We start from the raw sequence: 11,706 nt of genomic DNA on the forward strand, positions 1-11,706 counted from the left end.
ATTTGATCCGGACCAACCGCCTGACTTTCTAAGTCTTGACTCCAAATGTACAAGCCAATCTACTACTAGATCATGGTGTCTAATGTTGCAACACAAAGAGGGATTAGCTGCAATTGAGTCGATGTTGATGTTTTGTTCTGCTACTCGATTGGTTTAAATGATATGTTTATTGTTCACTGCTTTTCAAAAAAATCTTTTTGTCCCGCCCGAGACGAAAGTGAACTTGTGTAGGGTTTTTTTTTTTTTTTAGCTTCATGTATTTTCCATCATTAATAAAAAGGTCGTTTTGATCCCGAATTTGTTTTTATTTTGTGCTTTTCTGGAAAAATGGTAATACAAAAAACCAAAAAAAAATCTTCTTTAATCATTCTCAAATATTTGCATAGTCATAACTTATACTTACTTGTCAAAATCAATAATCAAATCATGCATTAATAAACCCGTTGAACACATTAACCATGTACTCTCTTCCAACTTTGGGTTCCTTGTATCCGAAGCTGAAGGGAAGAATAAAGAGACTCCCGATGAGATCTCTCGCATGCTGGGGCATCTTGGCCGTTGAAGCTACAAACAAAAATATTGTCCAGAAGATGGTGGTCACTTTCAAAGACTGGCATGAGATGTTATGCCTCGCATGGATATCGTACTTCAGTACACATTTCAACAGGGGCAACCCCCCCTCCTTCCCCAATATGCAACATGGAGGTCGTGCTTCTTGTGGAAGTCGAAGTCCCGTCAATAGGAGTTCTGCTAAAGTCCAAGCTTCATCGAATTTAAACGAATGACGACCTGGTGCAAATATATCAAAAGAGGTTTGAAACAAGCTTCTAACAAGAAGGTTCGTCCCCATGAAATTCAAGGAGACTTCATGCCTAAAAATGTACTATTTTCCCAACCAGACTCCAGGGGCAAGTGGACGCCTAACTATGAAGGCCCATGTGCAATGACTTTCGCAACTACGGATGGTGATAAACTCACACGTCCTATGAATGCTGATGCAGTCAAGAAATACTCTGTCAAAAAATAAAAAGCTCGATAAGTCGTAAACCTGAAAAGGCGACTTAGGCAAAAATGAGCGTCTTGGTGGACTGAAAACCCGAAAGGGCGGTGCAGGCAAAAGTTAGAGACATGGACAAAAAATGATTATCTTGATAGATTGAAAACCCGAAAAGGGCAATCTATGCAAAAGTTAAGGATCATGACAAAGTAACTGCATCAGGCAAGCGCAATCCACTTGGGGCATTTCAGTTATCAAAAACCTCCGATTCAAAGCACCTGCAGAGCAAAGACTCGGAACAGGGGCATTCAAAGTTGTCAGGGAGAATAACGGTTATTGTGTTCAATGTACCTTTCCCTTTATATTTACCATTTTCCAAAATTTTCAAAGATCCATGGAACCATGCCATTGGCAGGTCACCACTCAATTCATCAAATTTGAGCCTGTGCCCATTTATTTGGAACTCTCATTTATTTTATTTGCAAAATTTCTTCTATTTTTGATAGCAATACTTGAAGCAAAAATTTTCAAAATACAAAACTTTTTTTTTACATCTTTTGAAAAGTGTGAACAACAAACACACTCTCTTTGAACTCGTGAGTAGTTGAAGCGTACATCAACATCCGCCTCGGGAACGGTTACACTCTGAAAGGGAAACATGGCTAAGCACAATGGAGAGGACCTCTGTTTTGAGCAAGATGTTGTCACAGTCCAAAAATACAAAAAAAAAAAATCACAGCTTGCTAAGTTGAAAACCTGAAAAGGCGGCTTAGGAAATAGAGAGTGTCCCGGTGGACTGAAAACCCGAAAGGGCGGTCAGGCAAAAATTAGGGGCATAAAAAGGAATATATTCCTGGTGGACTGAAAACCCGAAAGGGCGGTCCAGGCAAAAGTTAGGGGTTTTCAAAAGAAAAAAAATGACTGTTGAAGCATACCAGTGGAAGAACACTCTACGTCGATTTACAAATGGCGACTTCTTCCAGAGTCTTGGTCAACAATGGGCTTTATCCCCAGGAGCATCAGCTGCTACCTTGTGCCAGGTTTTGCCCCTTCAGCGGCTCGATTTGTTTGCAATACTATCATCCCCAAGGAAGTCTGCCGAGTGTTTGTACTGCGATGTCAGTCCACCATCCATTTTACCTATCTTGTCTCGTCCCATCGAGTCACCGGTCATATACAGTCCATACAAATCATACAAGTTACATTCATACATTCATGCATTCATACATTCATGCATTCATACAATCATACATTCATACATTAATACTGTCACATATTCACACACTCATGCATGCACAACATATACACGGCATCATTCACACATGATCGAATTAGTCACCAAAATCTTGTTTCGGTCGTGTCTCCTCAGTTCGGTCTTTACTTATCATCGTGTCAAGCCGCAAGTTTCTACACATGAACGTCTGGCATTTACCTTCTTATCATCAAAAGTGTCATCCCCAGTGTGTTTGGTCTAGAGATGTCACTCATTATAAGCCCGGTGGATTTCGGCGAACTCTTACAATGCCCGGTGGATTCCGACACAACCTTGCAAAAGTCGAGTGGATTCTCGCAAAACTCTTATGAAGCCCGGTGGATTCTGGCACAACCTTGCAAAAGCCGAGTGGATTCTCGCAAAACTCTTATGAAGCCCGGTGGATTCCGGCACAACCTTGCAAAAGCCGAGTGGATTCTCGCAAAAGCCGAGTGGATTCTCGCAATGTTTACCAAGCCGAGTGGATTCTCGCAAAAGCCGAGTGGATTCTCGCAAACCTTATCAAATGCCGAGTGGATTCTCGCAAATGTTTATCAAAAGCCGAGTGGATTCTCGCAAATGTTTATTAAAAGCCGAGTGGATTCTCGCGAATGTTTATCAAAAGCCGGGTGGATTCTCGCAAACGTTTACCTTGTTTCAAGCTGCTAGTCCTAAATAACGGACCGCTTGAGTTTACCTTTTTGTCTTATTTCAGGCTGCCAGTCCTAAACAACAGACCGCTTGAGTTTCATTTTGTCTTATTTCAGGCTGCTAGTCCTAAACAACGGACCGCTTGAGTTTCCTTTTTGTCTTATCTCGTTTCAAGTTGCCAGTCCTAAACAACGGACCACTTTAGTTATCCTTTTTGTCTTGTTTCAAGCTGCCAGTCCTAAACAACGGACCGCTTGAGTTTACCTTTCGTCACATTTCAAACGGTCAGTTCCAACCAATGAACTGTTTGAAATCACATTTTATTTTCTCCAATGTCATCCCCAGCTTAGCTGTTCAAGTGATGTCGCTAAAAAGGTTTTGTCATCATTAAGCTATCATTCCAAACCGATACGGTAGTAGACAATCTCTTCCCCAGTGAAACTACAATTCTCCAGAGGAGTCGGATCCCTTTCTTTAACGAATTTGGGTATCCTGTTTTTGTTTCTACCCTCAGTCAAATCGTCTTTGCCGTCCTGCATTCATACTTGCATCATGAGCATTTCACAGCATCTTAGGTCAAAAATTGGTGTACTTTTGTATTTAAGTCTCTTCGTTCCGTCAAATCAAAGATTTCATCTTCAAGTCTCCGGACGAAGAAACTTAAATAGGGGCATCTGTCATACCCCAATTTTTTACCTAAGGTCCCACTGACACATGTCCTCTGACCCGGAATATTCTCTGTCTTTTCAATGAAAATTTTGGCAGAAAGGTATTTTAAAATACCTCATTTTTGTTCCGATTCGGGCCCTTTTCTCACTTTATTTTTATTATTAGTTTTTTCATTATTTCCATCTTTTATTTAATTTTATAATTTTTATTTTTATTTTGAATTTTTATTTTATCTTTTAATTAGTCATTTTTCATATTTTATTTTAGGCACTTTTATTTTATTGTCCAAGTAAAAAAAACCAAAGTGTCAATGAGTCCAAAATTAAGTGTCCAGGGGTCCAAAATATTTTTTCCTCCAAGTCATGCCATAATCAGTGCAGAGTCAAAACTTTCTTCCCATTTTTCATTAGGAACGCGTTTCATCATCAATACCTCTTCTCACTTTTTTTTATTTATTAGTCTTATTTTTTTTAAACTTTTAGTTTTTATTTTTATCTTTCATTTTTATTTAGTCTTGTTTTTTATATTTTTTTTTTATTTTCCATTTTACCATTTTATTTTTATTTTTTCGTTTAATTACTTCTTTAGGTTTTTATTAACTTTTTTAATGAGTCCAAAAATTGTCAAAAAATATAGTGTCAAGGTCCAATTTTTTTTTTGTTCTTCCTTTCTCAAGTGTGCCACCAATCATGCCATTTTTACATGTCAACTCTCCCATTTGAAAATTCTTTCAAATCACATTCCAAAACCATCAATCTCATTCAAATCCCCATCAAAGTGCATTAAACCAATTTTCCATTTTTCATCAACCTTAGAACCTATAAATAGAGCTCCCATCCTTCACAATTTCACACACCAAAAGTTCTCTTGAGTTGTCAAAGAACTTTTCTCTCTTCTCCCTCATTTAGCTTGTGTTGACGAGCTATTCTTTTCTTCTCTCTCTCTTTTTTCTGTCCCTTCGGAATAAGTCCCTTCAGAATTTTGTCCCTTCGGTAATTTTTGTCCCTTCGGTTGTCCCTTTCTTTTATTTTCTTGCATTTTATTTCTTTTTAGCATTTAATTTTATTTCTATTTAGCATTTTAATTATTGTCATTTATTTTCCTGCAATTAGAATGTATTTAGGTCCAATGTAAATATAAATAAGAAAAGTGTGTGTGTGTGTGTGTCTTTTATTTCTTTATCGCTTTATATATATAAAAAAATACAAAAAAATTAGATTAGGGATTTTGTGGTGACCCAACGTCACTACAAAAATCCACGCGCTTTTAATTTTATTGCTCCGTTAGTTTAATTTTCATTTATTATTCCAAAACAACAAAAACATTCAAAAAATCAAAAATCACAAAAATATTTTCATAATAAACCTTGATTTTCAATCAAGTGATCGTCCTTTTTATTTTCTTTCTTAATCAAATATCAAATCAACTTTAATCATACTTTGAGTCTATTTTTCTTTCAATATAAAAAATACAAATCAATTCTCATTTGCCATTTGGCTTTTCATTTTAAAACCTTTTCAAAAATTAAGTAAAAAACACACAACAAATCAAACGTCAATTTCAACCCCGAACTACGAGGTTTTGATCCCTCACGGGTACGTAGGCAGAGGACACTCGTCCTTCCAAATCAATAAAATGTAGATAATTAGGTCTTCCTTTTTTAATCATTTCAAAATTCCATTTTTTAAAAAAGCAAGCAAGTTTAAAGCACAAAACGTTAAATAAAACCAAAAGGTTCTCGTAGAGTACTACGAATATTTAGGGTGCTAATACCTTCCCTAAATATAACCAATCCCCGGACCCCCCAATTTAAATAAATTTTTTCAAAGTCGTGAAATAAAAAGTGAGTCAAAAGCTAAACAAATAGCCTTGATCTCCAAAAAATGACGCGACATATACGTATATATATATATATATACATACACGTATATGTGTGTGTATATATATATATATATATATATATATATATATATATATATATATATATATATATATATATATATATATATATATAAGGGGCTGTTAACTTGCACCCACCTAAAAACACTAAGGTGCAACTTAACAAGCTGCACCTATTTGTACTTTACTAAAACATCATTTTGTCTCTAATAAACTTTATTTTAATCAAAAGGACATTTTTGTAAATAGCATAAATAATATTTGTTTATAATAGAAAAACATGGGTGTTTTGGTAAATAACTAGTAGGTGCAGCTTGTACTTTACTAAAACACCATTTTGTCTCTATTAAACTTTATTTTAATTAAAAGGACATTTTTGTAAATAACATAAATAATATTTGTTTATAATAGAAAAACATGGGTGTTTTGGTAAATAACTAGTAGGTGCAGCTTATTAACTTGCACCTTAGTGTTTTTAGGTGGGTGCAAGTTAACAGTGGGGGCTGTTAACTTGCACCCACCTATAAACACTAAGGTGGAAGTTAACAAGCTGCACCTACTTGTACTTTACTAAAACACCCATTTGTCTCTATTAAACTTTATTTTAATTAAAATGACATTTTGTAAATAGCATAAATAATATTTGTTTATAATAGAAAAACATGGGTGTTTTGGTAAATAACTAGTAGGTGCAGTTTGTTAACTTGCACCTTAGTGTTTTTAGGTTGGTGCAAGTTAACAACCCCTATATATATATATATATATATATATATATATATATATATGTATGTATATATATATATATATATATATATATGTATGTATGTATGTATGTATATACATTATATATGTACATATATAATGTATATACATACATACATATATATACATATATACATATATATATATATATATATATATATATATATATATATGTGTGTGTGTGTGTATATATATAGGGTTTTGTCACAAGCCACCCTTTGGTGGTGTCTTTTAACAAGTCACACCTTAAGGTGTGGTTTTCACTTTTTAGTTATAACTTTGCTAAAAGACACCTTCATAAAAGGTGTCTTCTATCATAACCCATATATATATATATATATATATATATATATATATATATATATATATATATATATTTTAAAGGAGAGTTAACTTTACAAATACTATAAGATATAGTCTCATAAATTTTATTGCAACTAACTATCATATAAATGTAAAATATTCACCTAAATTATCAAGAGCAAACACAAAAAAAATATAAGAACAAACCGGATATTTATTATAGTCCAGAGTGAACGCTAATTTAACAAATGAAAGTTTGAGAAAAGGAAAGAAAAAATACAGCCAAATCTAGAAGAAAAAAAAGAAGAAAAAAAAATCAAACAAACAACAAATCCCTAGAAAAGCCAAATACACATACAACAAAATTAATCACCGTGAACATCAAAGAGGAAGAGACATCACCAATAACAACACAGAAGGGAAAGGGCCATCAGATGGACCACACAACAAAATAACAAGCCAACAACAAACCTAACTTGACCCTCCTCCCAAGTCCCAACACCAAGAATATGGAAGACCTTAAGAGACCACACCCTCCCATCTTAACTACCTAGTGACACCATACCATACCTGTGAGGAAAAAGGACAAGTGACAAACAAGTGTACATACACCTCCACGTTGACCTTACAAAACACACATGTATCCCCTCCCGAATCCACACTAGGACCCTCCCCGTCAAGAGGTTCTTGCAAGTAGGAACCTATCTTAAAGGAGCAGACAAAAAATAAGTTTACATTAAGTGCAGTACAACAATGTCATTTAAAAAAAAATCAAGTCACGAAATTAGACTAATACACAAGCAATAGAAAAAATTCGCACTTTATATTAGATTTTTTCTAGTCACACCCCCAAAAATATTCAGTTACACCTAAATTTAATTAAAATTAAATGTAAATACTGAAGTTTCCCTTGTTCATGTAAAGTTTTTTTTTTTTTAAAAAAAAATTCATGCTTTACTCAAAATCTTCACATCTCTCCCACATACATCCATGGGTGGAAATTGCCCTTTTTTTTTATATGAAGTGTGATTAAGAAAAAAATCTCATATATTTTTTTTTGAAGGAAAAAAAATCTCATATATATAATTAGAGAAATAAAATACTCAAACATCAAAATACACAACAAAAAATAGGATATATAATCTGACTAAATAAAAATACTTTATTGTTTTGGCACAAAATTTCAGAATACCTCAGAGGGATCATATAACCACCAACATCAAATCTCCATCCCAAAAAGAAAAAGTATCTATGAAAAATATGAGTACTTCCTAAATCCAAAGTAAAATAACAGATGAACAAACATAAAAATGGCAACAAAATCAATTAAATCTTTATGCCAAAAAAATTGAAGTTTAGGTCTTGTAATTGATATTCCTGATTTTATTCCTTCCCATCTTTGTTGTTGCTACCGGTGATATTTCCATTGTTATTACCTTTTGCGACATTGTTCCCATTATTATTATTATTATCAGTAGCAGCAGTAGTGTTGTTTGGCTGAGTATCACCAATCATGGAAGTAAGAGTAGCTGATAAAACTGCAGGAAAATTTGGATTAGCAGCAATGGCAGCATTGACTGCCCGAGCAATATTTGGAACTGCCAATAGTTTTGAAGGGACACAAAATTTTGATTGGTTTTGATTAGGTGTTTGAGAGATCAGAGAAGCTGAGGAATTTGCAGAAGTCTGACGGATTAAAGGAGTTTGAAACTGATCTGGGTTCCTTTGTGGAGTAGTTGGAGATTGAGTATAATCAAGTGTAATGGTTGGAAATGGGGCAGAAGTTGAGATAGTTGCAATACTTGAAGAACAAGGAAGGGGTGTTCTTCTGAGTAAATTTGCATTCAATTGTCCATCATTGCTTGATGTTGATGTTGAAAGAAGCATCTTTGCAGCTGCAGAAGTTGTTTTTGCCATTTCTTTGGCTGCTGCAGGTAAAGGGTGGTTGTGATGACAACTGCTCTGTCAAGAGCACACCTTTGTACCTGTTAAGTTTGAACTATAGTGAATAATATTGTCATTATAATACATACCACTTCATTAGTATTTTAACTAACCTAGCTAGGTAGCTACCATTTTGGATTTGAGTTTGTTGCAGTCAGAAAATTCATGCATCCATATAGTAAGTACGTCGATGGTCGTTGTATCGAAGATTGGATGATCCAAACATCAATGCATATTTAAATTTTTAATGGCCATCGACGTACTGGCTGCGTAAATGCATGGATTGCATAATGGAGCAAATCCAAATCCATTTTCTAGCATAGAAACATGAGCTTTGAAAGTGGAAACACATTTCAATTAAATTCTATTGTTATTCAACCTCGTGCAATGTATATCAAATTAATCAATTACTAAAAAAATTTGTTTATGCAAAGTAATTTTGTAAGTAGTTGAAAACATACATAAAGATAATGATTAAAGACTAAGGTCTTAAAATATGCATGTATGTGACTGCGATGTAGGCAACAATCAAAGAGTTTAATGTCATTAAGATTATAATGCAAACGTTGCATAAATCATATTTGATTGTAATTCTATATAATGTTGAATGTAATAATGGGAAAGCAATCACTAAGGTGACAGAAATTTAAAACCATAATAAATACATATATTTTAGATAGTTATAGAAGAAAGTTACCTGTTTTCGGACTGAGCAACCACGGGCCATGCTGCAACGATAATACGCTTTAGGACATGGGTTTCTTTTCGACAGTTTCTGTCCATACTTTCTCCATTGACATCCATCAGTGATCTAACACAATAAAAATAATTTCTTTCAGCAAAAAAGAACAGCAATTTATTATATAAAATCTTGCAAAGTTGAAAGTTAATATACACTTTAAGATACTTACAATGGTTTCTTCTGATCTAGCTCTAATAGTAACTCTTGCTTTTGTCAATGTAGCCTCAACATTTTCAACATTAACATCCTCATTATTACTTAGGACTAACTCCTTCGAAGCCTCCTCGAAGCTTTTCAACGCTGATCCTAACTGATCCTTACTTATAGGTTTTCTCATTGATGAGGAAGAAGCTTCATGATCCATCACAGTCTCAGCATTAGTAATCAACACAAGATCCCTACATTGCCTTTGCACCAACTCTCCATCATTCTCAATTCTCTTTTTCTTTTCACATTTACCATTAAACACTTCTTTGACCTTATTAGTAGCCAACCCAGCATCAACAAATTTCCTTTTCACTAATTCTCCACCGTTCTTCATTCTCTTTTTCTCACCAAATTTTCCATCATAAACTTCTTGTCCTTTAACTTCCATAACCTTATTAGTAGCCGCTCCAAGATCCATAATTTTCCTTGGCACCAGTACTCCACCATTCTCAGCTATTTTTTTCTCTTTAATTTTTCCATCAAAAACTTCTTTTCCTTTGACTTCCTTAACCTTACAATCTTGCATCACTTTCTCGAAATCCATTCGCATGTAATTGTAATCTGTTCTAAGCTGATCATACATCAATTTTAATCTACAGTTCTCCGTTTTCTTTTGTTTAAGCTCGCCTTGAAGAATAGCCATCTGAAAACAGTTCAATGAATTCAAATATCATCACATAAAAAATGGATTTGGATCCCATCACATGCGAATAAAACGTTTCAGGGTTACACTAATCATTTCACCATTAAATTGAATTCGATTATTCAGCAAAAACAAAATGCATTGGACCCCATCATGTTAATAGTGTTCTAAGAGTGCAATGCATTTTAACAGTGAGTTTAGTGACATAACTCACATATTTGTTTCACAAATAAGAGGATCCAAATCACATAAAAATATTCTATAAACATTGACATACACATAAACACTGGACAAAACAATAAAACTGACACTCAACACTAAAATGTAATTGTTTCTGTCCGTATCATATAGGGGCAATGACGGGCCCGGAAAATTTGAGTAGTAAGGGAAGTATTTAAAATATTGAATAAATAAATTCAATTTAGGTTTAACATATTAAACAAAGTATGTTTTAAAAAATGAAACCAAATAAAAGAAAGAAAAAAATATGAAAGAAATTATTTAGTGTATTTTGTACAATTATTTTACACGTTCATCCAATGATGTGTTGCTACATCAATTAATAAATATGAAAACACATGAGTTGTGATATTCATTAATTACCGTGATAACATATCATTGGATGAATGTATAAAATTACTGCACGTTGACAAAACATACTAGTTAAACTCAATATGAAAACAGAATTATTATCTATGGTTAAAATAAAAGGGAGAAATGGATGACACTAATGGTTGCATATATTATTATATTGTACTATACTTATAAATATAAGTCATAGAAGAGTAAGAGACCAAAGCTACAAACCAAACCAACCAAGAAAATTATATATATATATATATATATATATATATATATATATATATATATATATATATATATAGTTGAAAAAATTAAAATGGAAGTGAGAGCATTGGCCCATATTGTTGTCTACGTGAATCCATCCCTATTCGAGTGTCACACGTTAACGGGTCCAGGCATTATCAAATATAGACATTGACGATTCTATATATAAAATCACTCAATTTTGATCCAATAAATGGAAGGAAAAAAATGTTCATTAGATATAAGTTCATTAAATTCAGCTAGGTGTCATTAACATTACCTCCCTCTTAGTTCTCTTGTCTTCTGAATTAGGTGACATCTCGTCATTCATTATAGATTGATCACTACTAGTATTGGTAGTAACGGGATTGGGACCAAGCTGTTGAAGAAAAAAATACATATTCGCCAAATTATCAAGATGATCATAAAAAATAAATGATTGTTTGCGATTACAAATTCAAAAGCTATGAAATTTAAAAACAACATATTTAATATAATAAGTAGAAAAAAATAATGGGATATTGAATTATGGTCACTCACACTCAGCTTGAGTTCCAACAAAGATGATGTATCACAATGAATATGATCCTTGTCGGGGACAGAGGCAGAGACAACTTCTTGATGGTCATTGTTGTTGTCCTTAAAAAAATCAAACTCTATTCTTGTTTCATTAGATGAGATTGGAGAGGTTTGGTTTTCAATGGAGGACCTAATATTGACTAGGAAAGGGATAGTACTATGTGTAGCATCCATGTTTTCGTTGGGACTAAGTTTCAACTCAAGGTTGATATTAACTGGATTTGAATCCATGG

General features: G+C 33.6%; 1 pseudogene; it reads right to left on the reverse strand.

Moving 5' to 3' along the window:
- Window positions 1-7,810: 7,810 nt before the first annotated feature.
- LOC146929811 (WRKY transcription factor 42-like) lies at window positions 7,811-11,706 on the reverse strand (annotated as a pseudogene).

Source organism: Medicago sativa, chromosome 4 (genome assembly GCF_051527215.1).
Source record: "Medicago sativa cultivar Bolivia chromosome 4, Bolivia_mono, whole genome shotgun sequence".
Classification (NCBI taxonomy): Eukaryota; Viridiplantae; Streptophyta; class Magnoliopsida; order Fabales; family Fabaceae; genus Medicago; species Medicago sativa.